Here is a 16,182-nt window from a genome sequence, read left to right on the forward strand (position 1 = left end):
CTGTTGATGATGATTATCAATCATCAGGGATATTCTCACTATAGTTCAGTAGTCTCTCCCTTGGAACTCTTCCATTGAAAATAGGTTGGAGATGTAGAGAGTTAGAGACAAATTGGTGTTAGTTTGACGGTTACATCTCCTAAAATCTTGATGTAACCGGTATTCTTTGTGCATTCTTTCCTATATCAGAGTTTAAAGAGAACTAAGACATCCCACACACAAAATTACAGTTTTATGAGGACCCTCCTGTCAGCAAGGTGCTTTCACTCTTTAGGAGTCATATATTTGCATTTTTGCAGTGTCAGTTGGTTGAGAAAACCCACATAATAGTAGTTATTTGATCATTTACTTTTATCCATGTCTGCAGAATTTGGTTCTAATTGAGGCATATGCTCTAATATAATATTGTGAAAGGCAATAACATAACTATTTCTGCCAAGGATTCGCTAGATTGGAACTGAGATAATTTGCAGTGTTTTGTTATATGAGACCAAGACGAGCATATGCTCTAAAATTTGCAGTGAGATTGAAAGGCATAACACATACATTTGTTTACAGGACTATCAAGGCATGCTTTTGCTCGGATCAAGCTTTGCCTACTTCAGCACTTCGCAGTTAACGAGACTACTAACTACCAGTTAGAAGAGCAGTGGATCGTGCTCACTACTTTCTTGTATATATATGTTTCATAAGCTCAAAACTACAGAGACAGCAAGCATATGGACTTACCATATAGATTTATCAGGAGCTTAGTAGCTACTTATCACATTAATCACCCTTTTACAGTTTGCTGTATATGCATCTTCTATCCTACCACAAACATAATGTGCTGCAGCTCAAAAGCAATCTATGAATCTGGAACATTTGTATCATAACTATGTTATCCTGATCTATACCTATCAAATACTATCCTGCTATCACAAAAATGTCAAATGCTCTTTGGTTTCTTCAGCAAATCAGGCTTATCAAGTTCTGAATTACTGACACTTCATCCTGCGAACAGTCATTGGGTAGTTATTCCTGATGAGTAATCCTTGAGTATAGAGAGAAAATCCCAACTCCATTTGTTTAAGTATTGGACATGCAGTTTTGCCTATATTAACAAGAGGATAAACAATTGGATAAAAAAAACAAAGAGGGCATTCCAACAGATAGAGAGAGCAAGAATCTCCTCGAAGTTAGAACTCACGGTATTCATACTGGCCCAGCAAAGGCCCAAGTGCGGCAATGCCCCGCATTGATTCTAGTCAAGTTTAAAAACGGTGATAGGCAAGAATAAGTACAAGAGGGACACGCAACAAGCCACGATTTTCAGCATGTGCACTTAAAGGGATCGTCTTTAGACAAATCATGTACATGCTTGATATGCGGCAGATCACTGTGACATGTACTAGTTGTAAACTGGAACTGGGCACCTCTTGAAGCCTTTTTGTCCAGCTGAAGCAACCTATGCTGCCGTTCAATAAACTCTGTATCATCCTTGTATGGCCCACCCTCAAATCTCATTACCTGCAACATTTTCGCGTTCAATATAAAGAATGCCGCAAAGCTAGCTTGTGACTTTATGCCTCGATAGTTTCTGAACACAATTGTCTTGAGGCCAATGTCAAGGTATTTGATACGACTATGGTACTTGCGACGCCATAAGTTTTTGCCCCCTGACACATTTGATGTCTGAGAAAGCAAGGAGACAAAAAAAACACAGAGATAAAAACTTTCAGATTAACGAATTGACATAATATAGAATTCCAATATTAAAGGACTATCTAGAGCGTATGAGCTATCAATGAAGTATAGTTTCCTTGATGTACAGCTTCTCCAAGCGAGGAAAGCATTGCGTGAAGTTAATAACCAAATCCAGGTTAAGATTATGATTGTCAATGGCTAAAGTCTTGACACTAGACACAGCCGTCTTCAAGTTAACAGCACACAATTGCTTTACCAGACATAGAAAATGACATTAGGCCATCTCTACAAATGTTATTTGTGCGTATGGAAAAATGCAGTCAGAAAGCCAAGTGAAGCCATAAGATAAGAGGTAAAGGATGCTATAGCTACTATACCTGAATCACTGTGTCACCAAACGTGAATTTGGTGTAATTGTTATCATAAATACTTCCCACAATCTCTAGGTTGGGTGCTGAGATTACCAAAACATTTCTCATGAAGTGTTCTCTTAGTTGGAACAGCCTTTTAAGTGAAGGTGCATCCTCAATGATGAGTTCCCTTGACAAAAAACCAAAACCAAAGCTTATGAGGCTACGGGAGTTGATCCGTATGGAAACGTCGTGACCACAATTGATATTTTTGAGTAGCAAGCCCTCTAAGACAGGGCAACCAGCGATGATGTTATGAACTGAATGCCCTGATATTCTGACATGTTGGAGGCCGAGCTTCCTGACCTGGGGCAAATAAAGTGTTTCGACCATGCTATCAACGATGTCGCACTTGCTAATGGTGACAACATGGAGGGTGGCTGAGAAGTGGAAGGCGGAGGCCGGCAGTGGTAGCCACTACTGATGGAAAACCGAGCAGTCCCGGTTGGAGAGAGTCATATCTCTTGAGTATCCAACCAGGACTAATTATTCAGGTCTAAAGACTTTTTTCTTTTTATCCTGAATTCTTTTCCATATTAATGCTAATTGTTACTTCACTTTTATATACACGCACATATACATCCTTAGCGTACACTGCTTACACGTATACGCTCATATTGTTTGCATATCGTATATATATTTCATGATAATATATGCATAATATTAATTATAACTACTATATATACAATTCTTAGTATATTATACACATCAAACTAGCATTTATACAATTACTATATATACAATAATTTGTCCTCTTCATTCTTAGGATCCTCCCGTCGTGGTGTTGCTCGGTTCGGCTATTGAATGTCGATCGTAATAAAATTCTCCTTTCGGATTTATCACCTCATCCACCAGAGCTTTTTGGATTGCTAGAAGCCTCTCCTTCTCCGAGAGTTCTTCTCTAATCCGCAACATATGTAATTTGGAATATGAATATTACTCCAACAATTAAATATAAGGAGCTAGAAAATAATTAATTATTAATAGGTTTATTTTACGTATAGTTATATCGTCCAATATCACATTGTCCCTCACGGAATGGTACATGTGCTCATAGACGTAGTATCCACATAAATTATTTCCTTGTTCCTGTCTCAAGCACTTTAGTGGAAAGAAAACAAGTTATGAAATATTCGTGTTATAGAATGTACAAAATGTGCAAGCTTCATACATATCGGGAACATTGTACTGAATGTAAGTTTTTGTTTAAAATCACCATGGTCCATACGCTACGAATTAAAATAATGAATGATACAGTGTTAAAAATTTATGAAATAAACTTTTGCATAGAAATAAAGGTCCGGAATTATTACAAGTTAAGGAAGTCTTCAATTTCTTGGTACTCGTTCAATAGTTTCCTCAATGAATCAAACACAATAATGTTGCTTTTATCAATCATAATTACAAGGAGAATCCAGTGAAAACTGCATAAATAAATGTTCATATTAGAACTAACTAACATTAATTAGGTTAGGAAAGGAAAACAAAAATAGATGGTACCCACACTTACTTGAAGTTGTAAGACAGTAATATGTATTGCTTGTAATTTTGTTGCTCCCAAAATCCGTATATTCAGTCCAATGTAGGCTCTGGTTCATCCCGTATCTACCCTTGGTTAACAAGCGCTAGGTCCATGAAGCCAACGTTGAAGTACAATTCTCGGTGGCACCTCTAAATTTGCATCCTACATAAAATGAAAGACAATTAGTGGGACCACACACACAAAATAATGATCTGAGCCTAAATTAACATCTAATAAACACACACTTACAGAACCCAGGCGATGATAAGAGAGACATCAAGGGCATCTTGATGGTACACTTCATAAATATCCTTGAATTCCAACCTCATCAGTTGCTCACCATCACCGAAATAATCAATCAGTTTGACAAGAAGAGCGAACATGGTCCTTTCATTAGCCGACTGCTCCATGTACCACTGATGGAATTCATACATATTTGTTGAGTGCTTCCATACCAAATTAGGCTTGACTAGAGGCTTGCCTAACTTAAAGTGCCATTTAGGTATAGCCTTTTCTGGAGGTGGTGGTTCGACTTGCCCTTAGAACTTCAGCAAGCGAGAGACTTGTGTCTTCCATAAACTTAATGATTTGGATTTGTTGTTCTAAAGGCAAAGCTGCTATAGCTAGAGCGTCTTTATCTGCTTGCTGATCTTGTTGCCCGAACTGGGGGATAGTACGACTGGATGACGACTCTCCTCGTTTTTTCTTCTGCTAAGACTTAACTAACGAACGATCGTAGTTTGATAGTAACATCTTCTTGACTTATTTTTTCATGCCAATAAAAAACTTTAATTTAGCTGGATCTACTGGCTTAGGCTCCATCTCCTTTGCTTTTCTTTATGCAACGATTTTTCCAACCACTCCCTTACAATAACCCCGCATTGACTCACGAACTTTCTAGCTTTTCCAGGAGCAATTGGCCAGCTAGCCCTCTTTTGTCACTTCGGTGATGTGAAGTCTTCCCTCCATTATCTTTGTACGACCTCACAACTTCTTTCACTTCATCAATCCAGAGGGCTAAAAGTTCAAGATTCATTAATTAGTACATAGTAATAATGAATATGAAGTCGTAGAAATAATAAAAATGATATATACCTCATCAGAACCTTCCATCATGGCAATGTCTTGTTCCGCATTGTCATCATTGTCATCAACGACGTGCCCGTGCTCATCATTGCCATCACCGGACATGTTGAGGTACATGTCGGCTTAGCTACCCTCATCCTCTTCATCCTCGGTGTAGGTTCTTGGAACGTTTCAGCCACTACCGCCAGGAATAATCTACTCCATTATATACCTTTCATCCCCTTTAGTTCCTATCTCAACTAATAATGACATTAGTTATACACACATGCAATCATAGATAAGATTGTCTCAAGTAGTACAATTAATGTATAAACATGAAATCATACAACAACAACCATGAAATAAAAGAAACTTGTGAAATCTACACATCAAACCATACATTAAATTAAACACATGAATTGAAATATACAATAAATTATATACAATAAACTTTCTAGAATTGAAAAATACACACAAAACCATACATTAAATTATATACACATGAATTAAAATATACACATGAAACCATACATTAAATTAAACACATGAATTGAGATATATATTAAATTATTTACAATAAATTTTCTAGAACTGAAATATACACATGAAACCATACATTAAATTATATACACATGAATTAAAATATACAATAAATTGCAATATACAATCTACTAAATATACACATGGTTGAAATATACACATTTAAACTAATTTTCTAAGTATATACTGATTTATACAATTTTTCTAAGTATTTAAACTAAGTTGTACAATTTTTCTATAAGTATCTAAACTAATTTGTACTAATTTTTCTAAGTATTTAAACCAATTTGTACAATTTTTCTAAGTATTTAAACTAGGTTATACTAATTTTCTAAGGAATTATTCTAATTTATACAATTTACACATTAAACTAACTAAAAAACGTGGCTCGCGTCAGCAAGCCGCGATTGTGGGGGTGGGGGGACGTACCTCGCAGCATGGCAGGGGGGCCGGTGCTGGGGTAGAGCGGTGGACGGTGGGGTGGGGGGCCGGTGCGCGGGGCTAGGGGACGGTGGGGTAGTGCCGCGAGATTGAGATCGATGATGATGACAATGGCCGGCGGCGGCGCATGGCCGGACGTCGTTCGGGTGACGGACGGGCTCGCGCGCGGCGCCTTGCGGTGGCGAAGAAGCTGGCGGGTCAGGAGAGGAGGAGGGCGGCGGGCCGGGAGGGTGCCGTCGGGGAGCCAGGACGCGCGCGAAATGTGGCGGCCGCCGGGGGCGAGGGGGATGGCACCGGGGAGCCAGGGCGCTGAGAAGACAGCAGCAGTGCTGCGCCCAGGGAGTGATGATGACAGCGGAGGAGATGACAGCGGCGACGGAGGCAACGAGGAGGGCCAAGATCGGAGAGGAGGTGGTGGTGGCGCCTGGTCGGTGTGTGGGGGCGCGTGAGGGGATGCTGGGAGAGGGCGCCGGGGGTGCCGTGGCGCGCGGAGGCAAGGGGTGATGACGACATCGAGGAGGACGGCATGGACGAGGCGGGCCGTAGGTGGTGGCGACAACGGCACGACGGCTGGGAGATGGAGGAGATGAGGCAGCAGCTGTGAAATCTTCTAAGTCCGGGAGGAGAAGGAAGGTGCAGATATTTATACCCCACTTTTAGTCTCGGTTGGTAATACCACCTGAGACTAAAGGGTCTTTAGTCCCGGGTGGTATTACCAACCGGAACTAAAGGGGGGTCTTTAGTCCCGGATCGTTTTACCACCTGGGACTAAAGGGGTTCCCACGCGCGAGAGATGAAAATGGACCCCTCTAGTCCCGGGTGGTATTATAAACTGGGATTAAATTATATTCTCCCTTTTCACTTCCCACGCTATACCAACAGTTCGGTTAATGTGGCAGAACCACCCAACTTAAACTGGCTTAAGTGCGTCTAATTGCTGTCAGAACAGCTATTATCCAAAATGCACTTAAAACAATGTAAGTCCAGTAGTCCGTCAAGGGTTCTATTCACATAACTCCTTGAAAACCTCCACGGTGTGTTCCATAGCCATACATTAGGATCGCTTCCACGATAGGATAGCATCAACAAACATTACATTTTTACATACATACTAGAGGTACAATTTATTACAAACCATAGATTGAAAGAAACTTAACAGTGCAAGTTAAACCATTACTAAGAGTTTAAAATATAAACCAGTCCAGGGCAAGTAATTAAACATCGAAGTTTATTCTGGGGTATCATGAGACTCATAAGATACCCTAGTTCTTTGGAGCTTCCTCCTTGGTGGGTCCCTCCTAGGTTTTTGAAAACATCAACAAAGGATCCCCTGAGTACGAAGTACTCAGCAAGTCTGACCCGTCTAACCAATATAAATATTTTTTATACTGTATGATAGCTTTATGGTGTATTGGCTGACTCATATTTTGCAGAAAGAGCTTACTATAAGTGAAACCTTAGTTTTATCTTTTACTTCAGATTGAGTTCGTTACCTGACCAGTCTAGATGATGAAAATATTTTAGCAACCAGATGCAACTAAGTCATACAACATATTTATTCAAAGCAAACGGTTCCCTTCTCTTCATTACACTACGATGCTCAAACAATGATCAAGTGCATTCATATTCAAGAATTGCGGCGATCCGAACCGATTTACATCCTGCAGGAGATACCCGACCACCAGCTATGTACAACTGTCCGGGTTGCACATAACGACCTTTCGATTAGCTGTACCCAACGATCGGAAATATGACTACTCGAACCCAGGGATGCACCCCCACATGGGACCCCATGTCTGGCATGATCTCCAATGTGAGTTTCAGGCTACGCCCCTACCCTTCCACTGCACGCCAAGCACGGGTACGAAATATTTCCGATCAGAGAGCCAACTAACCTACCGGGCTTGCTGGTTCCCATATGGCAGTAAGTAACCAGGTAATATCACTTGATCACTGGTTAAAACAACGAATGGTCCTTAATCAAATTAATCGAGGAGACGGAACTACAGAACTCAAGACTCCTTTCTTGAGTCCATCCAAGCTTCCATCCACTATCTTCCAAAACAGGTCATTTCCTTGATATACATATGTATGACAAGTTACCTTAGGTTGCTGAGTACTATAGGTACTCAAAAAGGATTTAAACTTCCTTTATTTATCCTATTTTAGACTTGTCTTTTTATTTTTGAAAAGCATTTGAATTAATTTCTAATGTAAAAGAAAACGCAGAATTATAGATTAACATTTGTTCAGAATTAAATCAAAGCATTATTCAAAATTTTATTTATTTATAAAGCTTAAGCATTTACTTAAATATTTTAAGGAAAAGCATTAAATAAATACTTAATACTTATATTTTTATTTAAATACGTAAGCCTTTTCTTTTATTTTTGAAAAACATCATAATTATTTTCTCATCTTAAACTTCTAATTACTATAGATTATGGTTGATTTGTAATTAGAAAAGCATTATTTCATATTTTATGTATTTTGGAATTATTAAGTATTTGTTTAGTACCTTTAATTAAAGGCACTAAACAAACACCCAAAAATTTTCTATATACAATTAAGTTTTAGCAATTTTAATGTATAAAGGAGATTAAAACAAACCTAGCAAAATTTATTTCACTATTTTTGGGTACTTCTACGAATTTTGGTGAATTAAATGGTGTAATAGGTAATTAAATCTATTTCTAAAATCGAAAATTCCAAACCTTGTCCCGATAATCTGTGGAACGTTTCCTACCGGCCCTCCCCTACCCACTCTCACAGACACGTGGGGCCGGCCGGCCAGGCCTTCCTGCCTGACGCCAAAACAAGGCGCAGGGGCGGGCAGACCGGCGGCTCGCCGGCAACGGGGCCAGGCCGGGGAGCACCCCAAGGCCTGGGTGCACCCGTGGGTGGCACTAGCCCACCCGGAGGCGGCCTGAGCCGGGCCCTCCATGGGCGGCGGCGGCCATGGCCGGTGGCCGGCCGGCTCTAGGCCCGGCGGCGGTGCAAAACGACCGGCGGCGGCACCTAGATAAGCCCCGCAACCTAAGGAATCGAGCAAAAGGGGCAGCACAGAGAAACCTACCAGAGGATAGTGGGGGTGGCCGGCGGATTAAAACGGTGGCGATTCGGAGCTTGACGGCGAGGAATTGGAAACCGGATGGGCGTGGGGCGTCGCAGTGGGGCTAGCGGAGCTTCTGGCGGGCGGATTCGCGAAGAGGAGCGGTGGAGCGAGGGTGTTGGCCAGCGGCGGTGCTGCTCGCTCGAGCTTCTACTCGCGATGGTGGTGAAAAACACAGCAGGGTTAAATCGATAGGCACGGGAGCGTAGATATTCAAGCGTTCACCGCGTGCATGGAGGCCACATCGACAAGCTGCAGGTGTGCGTGGCGTGGATGTGGCCGGCGGGCAGAAGTGCCGGCGGCCGGCACGTCTCTGCTCCTCTGCTCATTTCCCTCTTTCTTCTTCTTCTTTTCCTCCAAATTTCAGACCTCAAAATCGACAAATCCGAATCTAATCTCTTGAATATCCCTTAAGAAATTTTGTAGAGTAATCCAAGCACTTCAATTGATAGATTGGCCTCTACCCGAGATGAGCACCCTAACACCGAGATTTTGAAGCTCGAAGTTCGGCCAAAATTTACTGTAACTGAACCTCGACGGTTCAGTTTCATCAGGTTCCAAAATAGGGAGTTCTGCCCTAATTTGAGCTCGATTTTAATTAGTCAAACTTGTTCCATGCAGCTTGAACCTTGCCTATCCTTATTCTACAACTAACAAAGATTCCATTTTGCACAAGAACCCATGTAACTTTTACACTGGATTTTTCTAAAATTTTCTCCAAACATTGCTAATCGATGCTGTTTTTCAGACTTAAGATTATTTCGGCGAGAAGGCTGAAATCTGCTCATTTGCTGATTTTGGGCTTCATTTTAAATATTAACCTTCCACTTTATCTAGACAATAATATTTCATTTTCCTTCTCCATAGACCATATTTCACTAATGTCCAAAAACATCTGTTTACTTACAAGAAAAATTCTCCAGAAATTGGTTCCAAAGTTGTGTACTCAATATTATTTTCAGATTCGCGTGTTTTCGGATGATGCATAGGAACTTTGTCGATTCCATCTTCGATTATATTTCTGAGAGCTTTATGACTTGATTTAGACTTCAAGATTCATTCCCTTGAGTTCTGAATACTCTCAAGACTCGATTTCATATTTTTATCAAATTTGTCTAAATTTGCAACTCCAATTTGCAGATTTGGTCAAATTCGGCTTAAATTTGACTTTGGCTCAAATCAACTTCCTTCAATCCGAATTTCACCATTTGCTCATTAATGTCATACTTAAGTTGTCATTAACACTGGGTGTTACAGTTAAATTGATTTGGTTTTTTTTTTCATATGTTCTAAATTGATTTTGTACTTTTATTATCCAATAAAAATCGTAATATTCGATATTCTGAACATGGAAAAATATATTAAATTATCAAATAATTATTTTTACACTTTATTGATAAAAACTCTTGTAATAAATAATTTGATCATGAAAAATTGTATCCAATTGTTTTCAACCTCATAATAATTTTGAACTTGTTCTTGATGGAAGTCCTAATTTCCTCCCCTTTGCATTTCCCGCACAACCTCATAATAATTTGATCGAAGAATAATAATGTGATGAGCCAAAAACTCACATAAAGGATGATCATATCTAGTGCATTACATAAATGAGTTTTTCACATCACTAAAATATAATAGAAAGGTTCTGATATATGACCGAAGCATTACATAAAGGTTGACCATGGAGTATTACAATGTTCCTTGGTCATGATCGCGGCGTAAGTATGGAGCCTCTTTTTTGGCTAGCATGATGCTTAGGTCAACTTCGACAGTGAATGGAGGCATGCCATCAAACTGATTATAATCATCTGACTAGTTTGTTTTGTCCTTGACTCCCAAAATTTTTCTTTACCTGGAGGAACTATGTGGCGCTATGGCTCCCATGGTTTTTCTTTATCTTCTAATTTTTTCTTAGGTTTGCTAGACATGTCCTTCACATAGAAAACCTAATGCACGTCATTGGCAAGGACGAATGGTTCATCATTGTATCCAGTCTTGGTTAGGTCCACTATTATCATTCCATATTGATCTTTCGTTACGCCACCTCCAGTCAGCTTCACCCACTAGCAACGAAATAGAGGGATGTTCAGCGGTCCATATTCGAGTTCCCAGATCTCCTCTATGAAACAATAATACGAGTCCTTCCTTCCGTTGTTGTCTATGTCATCTATACGGACACCACTATTTTGGTTGGTGCTTTTTGGTCTTAGGCTCTCATGTAAAATGTATAACCATTTATCTCGTAACCTTGGAATTTCACGAATGTGCTAGAAGGTCCCCTAGCTAACCAAGCGAGTTGTTCATGAATCGCGGAGTTACCCATAAGGTGTTGACGCAACCAAGCGGGAAAAATATCTATGTGATGATGTATAATCCAAGCATTGGATTTCGTCGGGTGCTTGTGTTCCTCGATATATTGAGCCACAAAGGATGATTGTTGTAGAACCGTGAAGTGTGATTTATGGAACAAATCACTATCATTGCTCAAACTTGATTTCCTTCCAAGGGTGCCCTTTCCCCGTAGCCTCCCCTCGTGGCGTGATACTAGAACCCCAATCGAATTAATTGAGTCAATAAAATCAACATAAAACTCAATGACCTCCTCTGTTCCATATCCCTTGACGATGCTTCCTTCTGGACGGGCATGATTAAGAACATAGTTTTTTAGGATTGACATGAACCTCTCGAAAGGCCACATATTGTGCAGGAATACTAGACCGAAAATAGTAATCTCTTTGACTAGGTGAACCAGGAGGTGCATCATAATATTGAAGAAGGATGGTGAAAATACCAACTCAAAGCTGACAAGACATTGTACCACATCATTTTGTACCTGTAGTAGCTTGGTGGGATCGATTGCCTTCTGCAAAATCGCATTGAGAAACGCGCATAGTTTTACGAGTGCCAATCGTACATTCTCTGGTAGAATATCCCTTAGTGCAACCGAAAGCAACTGGGTCATCAACATGTGGCAGTCATTGGACCTTTAGATTTATGAACTTCTTTTCTTTCATATTTATTGTTCCCTTTATATTCGAGGACTACCCAGACGGAATCTTGATACTATTCATGCAATCAAACATGCTATCCTTCTCTTCCTTACTGAGAGTATAACTGGCAGGACGTAAGTAGTGTTGTCATTTATCTCTCTTTTTCAGATGTAGGTCATCTCGTTGCTTGATACATTTCAGGTACTGTCGTGCTTCCAATGTATCTTTTGAGTTCCTGTAACAACCCAGGAAGCCTAGCACATTCATGCAAAGATTCTTCATCAAGTGCATCACGTCTATTGCGTTGCGGACCTCTAGGATTTCCCAATAAGATAGCTCCCAAAACATAGACTTCTTCTTTCACATGGGTGCACTTCCATTATCGTCGTTTGGAATGGGTTCGCTACCAAGACTCTTTCTAAAGACTACCCTTACATCCTTTATCGTCTCAAATACACGCTTTCCATTACGGTGTGCATGTTTTTTTACGATGCTCTAGCACCCCTTTGAAATGCATCTCTTTCTTTCTTAACGGGTGGTTAGTAGAAGAAATCAATGATGACCCATATACATGACCTTTCTACAATATTTCAAATACATGTTGTCTGTGTCACCTAAATAGTAGGCGTAGGCCTGATATCCCTTGTTTGTCTGTCCTGAAAGGTTACTTAGCACAGGCCAATCATTGATGGTTATGAACAACAATGCTCGTAGGTCAAAAATATCTTGTTTATCCTCAACCACACACGTACATCTTCTTCCTTCCAGAGAAGTAAAAGTTTATCAACCAATGGTCTTAGTTATACGTCAATGTCGTTGCCGGGTTGTTTTAGGCCTTGGATAAGCACATGCATCATAATGAACTTCCACTTCATGCACAGCCAAGGAGGAAGTTTGAACATATATAGGGTCACAAGCCGAACATATATAGGGTCACAAGCCGAGTACTATAACTACTACTCAACTCACCGAATGGATTGAATCCATCAGTACTTAAATCAAACCTTTGTTCCTTACATCCCTTTCAAAGTCTGGGAATGCTTTATTAATTGATCTCCATTGGGCCCCATCGGCGAGGTGTCTCAGCATGTCATCTTGCTTACATTCTTCTTTGTGCCATCACATGAACTTAGCATTCGTCTTGTTTCTGAACAAACGCTTCAAACGTGGTATTATAGAAAAATACCACATCACCTTCACGGGAAGTCTCTTCTTGGGAGGCTGCCCCTCAACATCACTAGGATTATCTTATCTCATCTTATACCGCAGCACTCCACACACTGGACAAGCATCCAGTTTCTCGTATTCATCACCACGATAGAGGATACAATCATTAGGGCATTCGTGGATCTTCTGAACCTCCAATCCCAGAGGGTAAACAACCTGTTTAGCTTCATATATTGTGGATGACAATTCAATATTCTCATGAAGCATGTTCTTTACAATTTTCAATATCCCTTGAAATGTCTTATCGGACACACCATTTTTTGACTTCTATTACAACATTTCCAGTGTGGTACCCAGCTTTTTATGCCCCTGCTTGCAATCTAGATACAACATTTTTTTATGATCATCTATCATACGCAGCAACTTTTCAGATTCCTTCTCAGTTTCACAGTCTTTCTGTGCATCCCGTAGCACCTGATCAAGATCATCAATAGGGCTGTCTTCTACAAACTCTTCTTCGTTAGGCTCGCCCATTGTCGTATCTACAAAGGCTTGGCCTGCAGCCCAGTCCAGAATGTTGTTATCATCCTCCTCTTCTTTGTCGTCTTCCATTATAACTCCTCTTTCGTCGTGCTTGGTCCAAACTAAATAGTTAGGCATGAAACCGTAACTAAACAAGTGGCTGTGAAGAGTCCGCTAGTAAGAGTAGTCCTTCTTGTTACTGCATTGGAAGTATGGACAACATATGAATCCCTTTTCTGGTTCGTTGGCTTTGGTCACTTCGAGAAAATAATGCAATCTATCAACGAACTCCTTGGTCCATTGGTCCACGTTGTACATCCATTGTCAGTCCATTGCATCGCATTACTGGGAAAATGGACATAGGACTTTGTATTACATAAAGAACTTGATCAATATTAGGTAGGGAAAAATAGAGTAAATGTGTTTATAATATCTAGTCCTTACAATAAACATGAAAGAAATATAATTATTGATAATTTACATCAATCAACCTTCATAAAGATTAAAATAATTCACATAAAAATTACACCAATCAACCTTCGTATCATTCACTAGGCCGACAAAAGAAAATTGCTAGAATTCGGGAACAAGACAATAAAGATATATATACACTAAAGATTACAGACGCTCCATAGCGGACTTCACGGAGTCAAGAATCCTAAAATAATGGTACAACATAGCAGAGTGTTCGCCCTCCAAGCCATCTTTGCACATGACTCAATCTTTTTCGAAGTCTATAGAGAGTCACCTCCGCTCCTCAAGTACCAGAAAATAATGGTAGAACAAAAGACCTTTGAGTCTGCATACTCTGGCTGAATATCATAAAGAAATCTCGAAATAATTGTCTAAACATTTTTTGGAACAAGTGCCACATTTTTATAATAGAAATATGGTAGCTTGTCAGGCAAAAGACCTCACTAAAAAGCCGATGGGTCAAGGTAGTAAACAAATCTCTGACTGAACAGACTATTGAGCCACCATACTTCTAATATGAAAATATGGCTCCAGAAGACATTTGGAAAACTATTTCAAGATACTTTTACGAGATTCAGCCATGGACTCGAAGTTCTTCTATTTTACCATTATTTTAGGATTGTTAACTCTGTGAAGTCCACTATGGAGCGTCTGTAGTCTTTAGTGTATATTTGTTGTCATGTTCCACAATTCATTAAGTTGATCGGTGCAATTTTCATGTCACTCTAATTTAACACGCAGACTATCCAAAAAACTATAGCAATGACAAAATTCTATTTATTGCACCTATAATTTATTTACCTCAATTTTATTGCAAGGACTAAATATTAAAAACATATTTACTTTATTTTTTCCATACCTAATATTGATCAAGTTCTTTATCTAATACGAATCATATATAACAAGCAAGTTATCCATCAAATTTTAGCTCAAAAACATGTATAAATAAAAAATCCTCTCCGTTCTCCTTCATTTTAAAGAACTCATTTTTCTCTACCTTTAAAGCATAAAACAAAGTATAATAACAATAAATGAAGGGAGGATGGAATAGCTAACCTTTACAACACTTTGGATGAGTGAAATCCTAAGAAATGAGGAGAAAAATCGGGGATGAGTGAAATCCTAAGAAATGAGGAGAAAAATCGGGCAGCACTTCTCTAAGCTTGCTTGCTCGCCATGGAGAAGGAGCCCGAGCTCTCGGTCTGATAAGTGGTTTGGGCTCAGGAGATTTTTATAGGGTGGGTGTTAAAGGCTACTTATTTAGTCCCGATTAGTGTTACCAACCGGGACTAAATGAGAGGTCTTTGGTTGGTTTTTACAACCGGGACTAAACATCCCACCAAATTCCCTCATCCATCCTAGCCATTATAACCGTGACTAAAGGGGATTCTTTAGTCCCGATCGATATTACTGACCGGGACTAAAACTCCCGTCGGATGTGGCTATTGGTGGTGGCCGTTTATCCTGGATCAAAAACGAACCTGCTTAGTGCACAGCCCCTGCGAGTGCGTAAGAATGCCGAGGCCGGCAGCGATGGCCGTGGCTCAGAACTTCAAATTCGAGCTCCTGCAGGTTGTCGAGAGCTGAGGATCGGAGCCAGGTGTCAACTGTTGCTGGACAGTATTGGAGGTCTTTCACAGGGATGGAGAAGCGCCGGCCCGGACCAGGGTGCACACCAAGGATCCAAGATATCAAGCTGGATAGTGCCTCCTCGTAGACACCGACGTTACTGAGATCGAGGTTGAGCGGCGCGGAGAGCCAGAGACGGCGCCACCGTGAGGCAAGGGCTTTGGTGCCGGCGCCGTCCTTGGTGGGGAGGAGGGAGATGATCTCGCCGAGGATTTCGTCAGGGAGTCTGCTGATGTAGTCGACGCCGTCGTCCGCCTCTCCTCCCCCAGTGGCGCGAGGCAGCGGTTCTTGGCCGTGCGATTTCTTCGGCTCACTTGTAGGTCCGTGATGCAGCGGCGCGTTCTTTCCAACCAGCGCCGACGGCGGCAGATGCATCTCGTGCGGTGATACAGTTAGGATTCCACCGGCCGGTTCTTACCTCACGTGTGCCTCCGTTCTCCTCTTCTTCGCAAGGGCCATCCGCCGCGTCCATCTCCACGCCCGGCGGTCCGGATGGCAGTATGGCACGGCCCTGCCTTCCTTCCATATCGTGGTTTGGTCTGGACGAGGACTCGATGCTTGTTCTGAGTGGTGACCCATCACAGGCCCAGGAAGCAACGCCCTTCCAGCCCAGCCCACAACAGC

The sequence above is a fragment of the Setaria italica genome, chromosome IV, assembly GCF_000263155.2.
Source record: "Setaria italica strain Yugu1 chromosome IV, Setaria_italica_v2.0, whole genome shotgun sequence".
Lineage (NCBI taxonomy): Eukaryota > Viridiplantae > Streptophyta > Magnoliopsida > Poales > Poaceae > Setaria > Setaria italica.